Source organism: Lolium rigidum, chromosome 5 (assembly GCF_022539505.1).
Source record: "Lolium rigidum isolate FL_2022 chromosome 5, APGP_CSIRO_Lrig_0.1, whole genome shotgun sequence".
Classification (NCBI taxonomy): Eukaryota; Viridiplantae; Streptophyta; class Magnoliopsida; order Poales; family Poaceae; genus Lolium; species Lolium rigidum.
Window position 1 is genome coordinate 95,252,302 of NC_061512.1, and position 11,357 is coordinate 95,263,658.

The window sequence follows — 11,357 nt, forward strand, 5'->3', positions numbered from 1 at the left end:
ATTGCAGTATATGAGTGCAGAATTTCAGGAACTCCAGGATTCCATTTTAATCTTGTTGCCGGTCTGATTGAGAACTCCCACAAACCATGGTGGAGTAGCAATATTGCAGACCATTGATCCCAAGGCAAAGGGCGTCCAGCTGAGAAGATGCTGCCCTTTTTCATTGTCGAATCAAGAAAATGCTGAGCTGAAAGGATACTCCATTGTACACTTGCTGACTGAGGTAATTCGCATGAAGTGGGACTTGAAAATTTCGACCATTCAGTATCTGTTGTAGTCCTTGTACTAGCACCTGGATCCCATAGCAGCCTCAATTCTGTGACACTAGGCGCAGTACAGAGCTGGGTGGACCTTGTGACATCTGAATTGTAGGCCTTTAGGACTGGACAATTGCATGCCCTCTCATCGTCTTGTTGCTTGCTGAAACACCTTAGAAGTTGTTCAGTTTCCTGTTTCTCTTCTTCATGTGACTGCTCCTCAGGAGTGCTAGTGAACACATGAACAAACTCATTTGAGCAGTCATCTGGCTTGTCATCATAGACTACAAACACCGGCTCAGGAACAACTCTCTCTAAGGCAAAATTTTCTGGTAGCGCATAGTATATACGCTCAGTACCATCTGCTAAGAACACACTGTGGCTACTGAGATTGTTAAAACCATAAGATTCTGGCACTTCATCAATAGGTTGCTCACCAAGATTGGCGCTTTCACCGTGCACACATGAACTCTGAACTGGAGTTGTATGCCCATAGCAGTAATTCTCAACATCAGACCGTGGTGTTGGCATTGCATCGAACATCTGTGGGGCAACAGAAGCAGCAGCAGCAGATCGGGGGATTTTGAGGGATCGGATGAGCATCGGGAAGAGGTGTTACTTGTGGCTGTGCTTACCGATGATGATCTGAAACCGAAAAGTAATGTCGGGGCAGGGATCGTGCTTGACACGGACGAGCCGGAGGTGGCTCCGGAGAAGGAGTCCGGCAAGGACGCAACGGACGAAGTGTCCTGCTTGTTCTGCTGGGCTTTTGAAGCGGAGAACACAGGTTCCATCTCTGTGAGGGCGGAAACATAAGCGGGGAGCTCGAACCGAGACGCCCGGTCAGGGATCTCGAGCAGGCTACTTGCCTGGCTCATCGGCGACGGAGGCGTAGTGATTGGCGGCCGGCGCCTGGAAGTCTTGGGAGAGGAGCAGTAGGTGCGTGGGGTGTAGGTCGGGATCGGGTCCGATGGTGTGTACGAGGCGTGGCTCTGAGGCGGCCAGTGCTCTCGACTGGGAGTGGTCGGCCTAGAGCTGCAGGAGGGGATGGGAGTACTGCGTACCTTGTCCGGACGGCATGTGGGTGTGGTGGCCGGCGTCTCTGCAGGCGGTGGTGGTGAAAATCACACAGGGAACTTGCCCACATCCTTGGGCGGCGACGAGGCGTGGTAGGCCGGCAACGGGGTGGTGTCCATGGCAGGCAGCGCTGGGGTGATTGTGGGGGCGCCGAACGTGGGTGCGGGAAAGGAGGAGAAGGTGGGTGGCATGGTGGAGGGGGTCGGGTCTAGAGAAGGCGGTGGCCAATTTGGGGAGAAGCCCGCCGGGGATGAGAAGGTGGGCGTGTACATGGAGGCGGGATGCTGGTAGTGGTATGCGCCGGCGTAGGGGGAGGCGGGTGGGGCGCTGTAGACGAAGGGGAAAGGGAAGGTGGAGTGACCGCCGTGGGAAAGAGGAGGTGGGTAGACGGCGGCGGGGGAAAAGCTGTAGGGTGCGTACGCAGGTGCTCCGCAGCCACACGGGGGCGGGGGAACCACGGTGGTGGGGAAGAACGGGATTGGCGCGGTCGCCATGGACGCGAATCAGAGTAGACAGTGGCTGATTTGAAGAAGATAGGGTGGGGAATCGCAAATCCAATCGCAGAGACGAACGGGATACCACTTTGTCAGGATCCCAATGGATCTGACGAATTGGGATCAAGAAGAATAGGGATTTGAGAGAGATTCGGTAGAAAAGTGATAAATTGCAGGAATTAAACTAAGATAAATTGCTGGAAATAAAAGATAAATTTAGGGTTCATATTTCTTGGTTGATTGCAACAGGATACAGGGATAGGGGCTGTGCTACATCGAGGTCGACCTCGATTCCTGGTAAAACGAGGTCAGTCCGACCAGGTGGACTTTCCTTTTCTGGACCAGCGTGGGGACCACGCACTTTCCTTTTTTTGGCCCGCCGTGGGGACCCCCCGGCAGACATACGAGCATCTCCCCCGCAACTCCCACGTGAACGCCACTTTTTTTGGGGACCGCACCATAAAGCTACATCGGATCCCATCTTCTTCTTCCCTGCTACATGTGCGTTGGATCCCCATCTTCTTCTTCACCACGCCAAGAACGAGGATGAACCAGGGAAGAAACAGTCACATCCAGATTCTTGAGAAAAAAACTCCTCTCCTCTCGTCCAGTTCCTGCCACCAGTCAATCTGCTACATCGATTCAATCAGCTTGACTGAGAGATCTGCTACATTGAGGAACAGATCTGCTACATACATATAGTTTCGGACCCGCTAGTTTCGGATCCGCTACATACATATAGGGAGAAAATCTGCTACATTGAGGGAGGGATCTGCTACATCCGACGACTTGCGGGTCCGAGGGAATCACCTCCGAGCACCCCCTCCCCCCTGCTACATCGTCTATCTCTCTCGCAAAAATTCGGTTGACTAGCGGTACTATCTTAACCAGATTCTGTTACATGAACCTTTCCCTTTGCTACATCTAGTTAAAAATATAGTTGCCCCTTGTGGTTCATAGGAACAGACTACATCTAGTGATTCCGTTACGTGAACCTTTCCCTTTGCTACATCTAGTGAAAAATATGGCATCATCAAGTCTTTAAACAGCTATATCTGCCACTAATGTATGTTACATGCACTTAGTAGCTGACCTATCTACTGCCTTCAGACAAAAGTAGTTCCCACTAATGTAACTATAGTTACATGCACCACGTTTCATGTGCCAGAAAAAAATAAATTACTGCTATGTTTACATGTGCCACTAATGTAACTATAGGACAAACAAAAAGTAACAAGTTTTAAAAAAAGAGCATAGGACACAAAAAGATAGCATGTTAGAACACAGGATATAACACACAGAAAAAAGATGGAACACACAAAAGTAGATAGCATGTAGATATCATGTAGAACACACAAAAAAAGGTAGGACAAACCATGTAGAACACACAAAGTTATCTCCAAAACCAAAATATGAGTGTTTCAGAAAAAAGCATGTAACTGGTAGACACAAAGTTAGGGCAGAGCTACATGAGAGAACACTAGACTGCACCTCTACATGCTAAATACCGGTTATCAGTTCATACTGGTTTCCCATTAGTAAAGGTAGTACTGCATCTCATTTGGCCATACTGGTTGCCATGACAGTCACATGATCTTTCCCCCTGGTTTTGCCTTGGATTTCTGCGGAAGATATTTACAACTTGCACCTGTAAAAAACAAAAAGGGAGAATGTTATTTAACTGAAGATTGTAAAAAACAGATGTAAAATTACTTTAGAAAAAAAAATGTTGTGCAACCAAGAAATCTTAATGATTCATGTCATTGATTCCATGCAGATATTTGTTTTTGAAGAAGAATGCCAAGGGCTCGCGGATTTGAATACTGGTTTGGTGGCATTGATCTCAATGCAACTCCCGAAGCTAGTACATCAACCGATCAACATGTCGGGCAGCCGCGGAAGTCGGAGGCCATCGTGTCGATCCCCAAGGAGATGAAGCGAGTCCTTCAAACAATGATCAGCAAGCCGATTCGCGTGCACGGATCGGTGTTACACTTTCCGAGTGAGGAAAGCGATGGTGAAGCCGAGGTTGAGTCAACGCTCGAAGGATATGTTCCAAAGGTTCCATTTGTTGGCATGATGTTTGACACACTCGAACTAGCTTTGCAAGCACTACAACAGATATGCTCACCACATTGGTTTTTCGGTGAAGATAGAATCATCTAGGAGATGTGCTAAAGATGGTCGACTAGATAAGTATGTTTATGTCCGCAACAAATCCGGGAAGCCTAGAGAAGAAGAAGCAGTCCCAGTTAAGCGTAGAAACCGTAAGCTAACCGTGGCCGACCGACCGCAAAGCAAAGCTTCGAGTAAAACGCGATGGTGATAGATGGAAAGTTACTCGGTTTGTCGAGGTTCATACACATGAGGTGATTGACAAGTTTGCGCTCGAAGAAGTACTTGAGATCACACAACAAGATCCCTACGAAGAGAAAAAGTTCATTGACTTGTTGCATGAAGTCAACCTTTCTTCGAGAAGAATCATGGAAATCATGGGGGAGCTATATGGGAGCAAGCGAATGTCCCATACAACAAGCAAAACAAGTTAGTAACTACACTCGCAAAACTAGGGAACTATGACAGGATTAAAGATATCCCGTAGCTGCTAGAGTACTTTGAAGAAATCAAGAAAGATGATCCCGCATTTTTCTACGGAGTTCAAGCTAGATGCGGAAAATAAAGTGGAGAACCCGTTCGGGTGGATAGCAAAGCAAGAGATGTGTACCCCCTGTACAATGATTGTATTTCTTTTGATACAACATTCATGACAAACCAGTACAGCATGCCATGTGCTCCTTTCATTGGAATAAATAGATATGGTCAATCCATCCAGCTTGGTTGTGGTTTTGTGAGGAATGAATCTTCTGTGAACTTTGTGTGGTTGTTTGAGCGGTTTTTAGAGGCAATGGATGGACTACATCCATTGAACATCATTACAGATCAAGATGCAGGTATCAGAACTGCTATCCTCATGGTGTTCATTGGCATCATACACAAGTTCCGCAGGTGGCATATAATGCAAAAAGTACAGGAAAAACTTGGTACTTTTGTTGCTCGGAGAGAAGACTTGCGTTTAGAGTTCAATGATGTGATTGACTACGAGCATGACACCGGAAGAGTTTGAACAGCGGTGGGCAAATATGGTGGAAACGCATGGGGTTGCGGATAACACACATTTCCTTGACCTCTATGATTTGCGTGAGTATTTTGTGCCGAGCATATTTCCGCCACCGGTTTTTCCCGTTCCTTCAAACTACATCTAGAAGTGAAGGGTTTAATGCTGTTCTTAAGCGATATGTTCATCCACATGATAGCCTTGTTCGTTTCTTCAAGCATTACATGAAACTACAGGAAAGAATTGATGTAACGGAAGATGCTCATGAGTTTGATGGTGATGAGAAGACAATCGAGCTTTGGGGGGACTTTCCCATGGAGAAGCGGATCCTTCAGACATACACCCTGCCCATCTACCACCGCTTTCAGCTTGAGCTTCGCAAGATTACATCCTACAATGTTCGTGACATTGGTGTTACTGAACAAGGGAGCATTCATGAGGTTTTCCCAATACAAGGATCCGTGCGCGGGTACGGTAGGAGGAGTTATCGTGTCGATGCTGATGTAGCTAATGGAATCTACAATTGTGAATGTTGCAAAATTAACGGGGATGGTATCCTGTGCTGCCATGCAATGAAAGTTATGTCACATCTAGGGATGGTTACAAAATACCCGAGCACTACATCCTACCCGTGTGGTGTCTACCCCCTCCCGACATAGTTGCACCGCGGGATGAGAGGCAAGAAAGGCACTGTTGGCCGAAGCTATCTAGAAAAGATATGAGATTGCTTAGATATGGTAACCTCTCGCAGTGATTTTGCTAAGCTTGCTCGTTGGTTTAGAGGCCTCGGAGAAAACTAATGAAATAGCTGAACGGCACATGAGAGCAATGGAGAAAGAGATGGCAGATTTGAAAAAGGCAAATGCCGATGCACTCAAAAAAAGGAAGAGCGCCAAGCATGCGAGTAAACACCAACACCTGCTAATGATTCACAGGAAAGTGTACCTATGGAAGAAGATGCTGCTATCGTGGAGAATCGGAAAGCTAGGAACCCACCAATGTCGGCGACAAAAGGGCGCCCGGGTTCAAAAAGAAAGAAAGGTGGTCTACAGATTACTGAAACCAAAACAAGGTCTCCGTGGTGTGTGCAAGCAACCAGGTCACGATGCTCGTACGTGCGAGGTGCGACTAGCAAACCCAGAGAAGTACAGTTTGTTGGGCCTTTTTCATTGATTTGAAAAAAAAAGAAGGAAAAAATATAAGAAGTGAAGGACATTGTGTTTGATTTAAAAATTATGTGGCTCATGTTACCTTGTCGAAACAAATTTGTACGAGACCTTTTTGCGAATATTTAAATGATTTTTGAGACAGTATGTTTTCTGATGCGAAAAAATGTATCTTATGATTGACAACTTATACTTTATTGCATTTGCTGAATTCTTTTCGATATAGTAATAATAAAGTAACTATGTAAAGTCAGTATTGAAACATATGTAACATTTAAAAATGAAAAAAAGAAGAAGAGCATGGTTAGAGATATGAATTACCACTTGACACATTTGCTAGACAAATAACTGCCAATTTGCTTTCTTCGTGAAACGTAACCATTTATCTGTGTACAACTTCCTGATGTTTGGAATGTCTTTCCGCGAGTACGTTGCTGGGGTCCTGCTTGGGCATGCTTCAAGATTCTTCAGTGTGAAAAAACCACAGTCATACCTGGGAGATGAAACACAGATAGTGTGAAGTTAAAAAGTGAAGTTACATTGTTCAGTCAGACTGTTAGAAAAACAGCAGAAATGAAAAACCTATACCCCCTGTTTGGTTGCAAGAATTGACCTCCGTATTGAATTGGCAATGGAAAACCAAATCAACCAATTCAATGGAATACCACAAAGAGTGTTTGGATGCACATGGTATTCAGCTATAGAATTTTGGTTTCAATGGAATACCAAATCCTGTTTGGATGTCATATGTGTGGAAATGAGAGTATTTTTTTTACTTTGAACAATAAATTAGAAAAAAAGGCAGATCATGCCTAGTCACCGGCGGCGGTTGCAGAACTGCTGCGCGCCGACCAGATCTCTCCAGGCGAGGGGCCCTGCAGGCGGCGGCGGCGTGGTGGCCCAGCGGTCGGAGGCGGGGAGGGAGGCGACGGGGGCGGGGGCCCTGCAGACGGGGGTCGGGTCGGACTGCGAGGTATGCGACGCCGCCGAGGTGGAGAGGGCTGGCCTGGGGAGAGGCGGCGCCGGAATCGCGGACGGCGGGGGAGAGGAGTCGGCGGCAGCACGGCCTCACTGCGGCGGCGGCTGCTGCGAGCCCCATCGTGGTGGTGGAGGAGAGGGGAGGTGGAGAGGGCCGACCTGGGGAGAAGCGGCGCGGGAATCGCGGACGGTGGAGTAGAGGGGAGCCGGAGAGGGCCGGCCTGGGGAGAGGCGGCGCCGGAATCGTGGACGGCGGCGCCGGAGAGGGTCGGCCAGGGCGGCGGCAGCGGCGCCGAGCGCCAGGTCGCGAGCGAGGCGGAGCGAAGCGTTGCCTCTCCAATTCAGAGCAATATGGAGGTCTGACCCTCTGAATCGGTACACATGTAAGTTAGCCGCGCGCGGGCTGCCCTCGGAATTGGTCCATCGATTCCAGGATCCAATACCGAGCGCAAACAAACAGCGGAATTCGCGAGTTTGGACCTCAATTCTAATTCCGAGCCCGAATTCCGTGCAACCAAACAGGGCAATAGTAAAAAGTGAAGTTACATTGTTCCAAAAAAAAATATATAAAAAAATGCGTTATACACTTGAATTTAAAGAGAATTATGAAGCTTACCCATTGTTTTGGCGCGGGCTATCAATTATCTCTATAGGCCAGTCCATGATCTTTATCTTTGAGTTGGAGTACTCGTCCGGTCCAGTTAGTCTTTATGCCAGCAATTAGCAAGTGGCAAGCGTGCATGTTTACCGGCTCGGAATTGTTTCCTAGTGAATCATATATCTCGAACCTCCGAGCTTTGATGTTCAGGTTAACAAGCCAGTAATGGCCTGATGCATCCTTTGGTGTTCCAGGAAAAGCTTGAAGTGTAGGGAAACAAACCTGTAAATGTAACAAAAAATATAGATGTGGAATTGTGATGAGGAATCAGAAAAGATAGAAAAACATTCTAGTAATAAAAATGTTTGATCGAGAAAATGATTAGTAATTAAAAAATCAGGTTAGCACTTACAATGTCTTTGTGATCCAATCTGTTTGATGGACTATTTTCGAAACATCGGGTTACTTCCTTGAGATTATCACGTCCCTCAATAAGGTATGACTGTTTGAACAGATAAAAAGTAAAAACCAATTACTATTGACTTGACAAAAACAGAAAGAACAATTAGATGCACATGTGTTCCACTAATTTCAAGTTCTATCTCGATTATCCAAAAGAAAAGAAAGAGTACAAATTGGACATAACTTACAGCCTATACGCAGAGGCATAATGACCTTTTTGGGGTTTTGATTTTCCCTTTTGATGATGTTGATTCCAATTTCTGCAACAGTGTTGTACAACTTGTTCCTTGGCCTAACCGATTCAGCAAGGTCACCGAGACTAACATATATGTCATCCAGGTCTATAACTGTTTCCTTGTTGAAAGGGTCCCTTGGTGCATGTTTCCATCCATGCCGTGCGGACCATGCTTGTACACCTCGTCAACGGACTTGTTGACATAAAATGTTCTACTAGTTTGTGAGTTGACAAAAGGCGATTTCGCATACTCGTCCCGGCTTGGAAATCCTCTTTTCATACTCATGAGCCACCGGTGTAATGCTAGATGCTCGGTTGTTTCGATTTTGGATTCATGTGATCTTGAGCTACCTCTTCCTTCCTAGCTTCAGTTCCATCAAGATTGTTCTGTTCGTTTGCAGTTCCTTCGCCTAGGTCATTGACATCTGGAGGAGTGTCGAGATCAAATAGTGGAGGATCTGCAGCCCGTCTGATTGCTTCTTCCCTTATTTTCGATTCAGAGCTTTCGAAGTCAAGCTTTCTATTCATAGGATCATGTGCGGCGGATTGGGGCACATCCGTCGTCGTTGTCCTTGGTCCTGAATTTTCCTTCTCTCGATTTGATAGCTGCAGCAACTTGTGACCTAGTCTCGCCTGCGCGAATTGCTACCGCTTGGGCTGCCTCCCGATTCGGCTTGCATTTTTCCTTGGTGTTGTTCCTATTCCATCCTTCATAGGACTCGTTTTTGAGCTCTTGGCGCACGTGCAGACCTAGTTCGGTACTCGCTCGGTGATGTTACATTGGTTTCCTCAACTTTGGTTCTCTTGTCTTTTTTGTCAACAAACCTTACATCTTTCCTTTTCTTTGGTATGATTTTAGGCTCCATTTGAGCAAGAATTTGTTGGCACTCGTGCCCGAGAATAGCATCATGCACAGCTTCCAGCCCATCCATTGAAGGTTCCATTTGTGGTATGTTCTTCATTAACTGAACCCTATCTAGAATAGGTGTGCCGATATCAATGAACTCGGGTTCTTCGAACAAAGGAAATTCAGGCTCTTTGTGTATCTCGGTGCCAACATACTTCAAGAACTCCATCCTCCTATTTTCTTCTAGTTTGGATTCTGATTCTTCACTGCAACTGCTGTCATCTGCTAACTTGTTTGTTGTCTGTACCACATGTTCCTTCTGTGATGAGGTCATGTTTGCGTTGCGATCGCTGGCAGCAAAATTGATGCATGTAGTTTCTGGTTCAACTTCTTCTTCATTGTTTTCAAGTTGGTCAATATCATCCTCTCGCTCTGTTACATCTTTTCCTCTTCGGATCCCTCATCAAAGCCGCTATGTGCTCAGCTTTTGTACTCGTCAATGTGAGTAAACTTGAGGGTGTTGGTTGTGACATTATCGTATCTCGCCAATGTAACCTCTCGCATCTTCAAGAACTTTATTTTCTTTGTCACCAACGAGTGGAATAACATTTCCACATTCCTTCTCCACTACTGTAACTTCAGCTTGTTCTTCAAGTTTTCCATGATCACTGAGCTGATTATCAAATGGGGCAGTACTTTTTTCAGTGGGAAGAGCATGTTTCGTGGTGTGCTGGTCCTCTGTGGGCAACACTGCATTCTTTTGTGCTGATATTTCGTGTTGACCATAACTACATGCTCCTCATCCTTTTGAAGATTCTTCGTATCAACTGAAGTTTCATCTTCTTTTTCCAAGCTCGCGTGTTCACTGACAAGCATTTTGGTTTTGGCAACAGAGCTTGCGGGAGCAGGATTAGACTCTTTCTTCTCCGACTCCGGAATTGCTATGATCGCACCAGCTGAACGATGTTGGGCGGCATGCGTGTTACCATCCAACTTTGATTCTCCTTGTACATTCTCTTTACTGGTAGTATTGCTTGGTCTTGCTTCAGCTACATCTGCCGTTATTTTACTTGAATCCTTGGTTTCCACTTGAGAATGAATCGTACCAACATCCTCATGATTAGGACCTTGCAACTCGTGTCTTTGTGTACCTTTGGTTTCCTTGGAGCAGCTCTCTTGCTTTTTTTGGACTCGGGTAATATTGATTTCTGTGGCATAGAATTGTGGTTCCTTGATGTCGTTGGGTCGGTTCGACTCGTGGCTAGGTTCCTAACTAGCATCCGCAAGGAAGCTTCAAAACCATGGCACGCATACTCAATCAAGCTCTGTAAATCTCCTTTTGTCCTACAAAAGAAGATAATTGGAAAAGAAATGAGATGTAGTGTAGGAGAAGAAAAATTAAAATTGTTTTTCCAAAAAGGATGTAATGATAGTGGTCAGCATTTAAAATGTGCAAAAGCATAGAAACAGAAACGATTGCACGACTTACTTCCTGTGTAACGTTTTGTGGAGCATTCTTTTCAATGAACTTGGTTATTTTGCGAGGGTCCGAGAATAGAATGCTTTGTGACATCTCGAACATATTCATCTTCTTCCGATTGCCCATTGTCATTAGCGGTATTGTTGTTTTCATACCCCTGCGCTGGTGCATCGGATGGGCCGCTTGTTATGCTTTTTGCAACTTCGGAATCCGACATGGAACCATCATTACCACAGCTTTTCATTCATCTTCGGATCGGATGCAACATTCACATTCTCATTATCACTTCCATCTGTTATTGTCCTGTCATCCGATGCATCTTGTACTTCTGAGAATTCTTGCTTTAGCTGCAATTATATTGAGAAAAAAACATAAGGATATAAAAATAAGGTTGTTTCTAAAAAAAGACATGAGTGTGAAATGCAATGTAACATTTCAGAGTAATGGAGTTTATGAAAAAACAAACACCAAAAGCACCTAAAATGAAGAGGGAAAAAACTCACCGGTAATGCACCGAATGAGCCATTTTCTTTCATGTCTTGCTTTATAGCTTTTCTAACCATTTCATTTGTCCATACTGACACTCTAGTACCTTCAGGGTTTACATCCAAATCCCGCAACTGTAATGAGTCAAGATATTTTACCTGT